General features: G+C 53.6%; 1 pseudogene; it reads right to left on the bottom strand.

Moving 5' to 3' along the window:
- Positions 1 to 62: 62 nt before the first annotated feature.
- On the bottom strand, positions 63 to 1,136 carry LOC101575976 (annotated as a pseudogene).
- Between the last annotated feature and the right edge of the window lie 7 nt (positions 1,137 to 1,143).

Genomic DNA, 1,143 nt, shown 5'->3' with positions numbered 1-1,143 from the left:
GCCCAAGGGTGGGGACCACAGGTGGTCTCCAGCAGCCTCACCACTCACATTTCATCGTCCCATCAAGCTAGCTGAGCGCTGGGGGCCTCTCCACGGCCCTCTTCTTGGTTCTCCCCGGCTGCAGCTGGAGGCCGGGAATCACTACCTTCTTAAGAATGGGCTGCTTTGGGGGCACCCACAGGGGGACGATCTTGGCGTGCATCCTCCAGCCCCCATAGGGATCCGTCAGGTGTCTCTCAAACACCACATACTCGAGGACCTCCTTGGGCACATCTTCCTGCCTATACATCAACCGGCCAAACCGGTCGTAGCTAGCCAGAGTCTGCCGCGAGTGCATGCGCACTGTGACCTGGCCAAACAGGCTGCCCTGGCTCACCATGCTGGAGCAGCGAGCCTGAACCACCCGGGCTGGCTCCAAAGACTCCACGAAGCTCCAGCGGACGGTCTCGTACCTGAGGTCCCAGACCATGTCCGGGAAGCAGTACTTGGTGACCAAAGTGTGGAGCCACTTGTGGTCAGAGTTGTTGAGACAAAGACGAGCTTCGCTGAAGATATCCTTAGCTTTTTCAGGGAGATCCTTTCTCTTAAAATTGGCATTATATTCTCTTATCTTCCAGACCGACAGTTGGGATGCCGTGTTGTTCCTCAGTCGCTCAGTTTTCTTGTTTCTAATATCAGCTTTGCAAACAAGATCACTTGGTCTCCAAAATCAATTCCAACATTTGGGGAAAGGTGGCTATGCCCCCGCTTGTGGCTTCTGAGTCTTGTGCTCCTCTGGAATTTATATTTCTTGAGCCAGCCCGGGGCTAAAATACAAGGAATTTCTTTGTTATGAGTGAAATTCTGCGTTGCGTTACATTATCTGTGTCCAGTCATATTAATGAGTGCCTCAGCTCCATGGAAAGGCTCTTGGAGACAGCTACAAGGTGGCGCTGAGCAGGATTAAGTTAACCGGCTGGCTGTCCACATTTGCTCGTGAGTCTGTCCACGGCCGAGGCCCCTTGTCTGGAGATGGGCAGTGGACCCATAGTAAGTGAACCTCTGTGACCCACTGCTCCCAACTTACTGAGGCCTGTAGTGGCCGGTGAAGCAAAGGACAAGACGAGGTCACAGCTATGGACACCTGCTGTGTCCATACACACA

The sequence above is a fragment of the Octodon degus genome, unplaced genomic scaffold (genome assembly GCF_000260255.1).
Source record: "Octodon degus isolate 3935 unplaced genomic scaffold, OctDeg1.0 scaffold00062, whole genome shotgun sequence".
In the NCBI taxonomy this organism is placed as follows: domain Eukaryota; kingdom Metazoa; phylum Chordata; class Mammalia; order Rodentia; family Octodontidae; genus Octodon; species Octodon degus.
The sequence above is the reverse complement of the archived record's forward strand: the minus strand, read 5'-3'. Positions and strand labels throughout refer to the sequence as shown.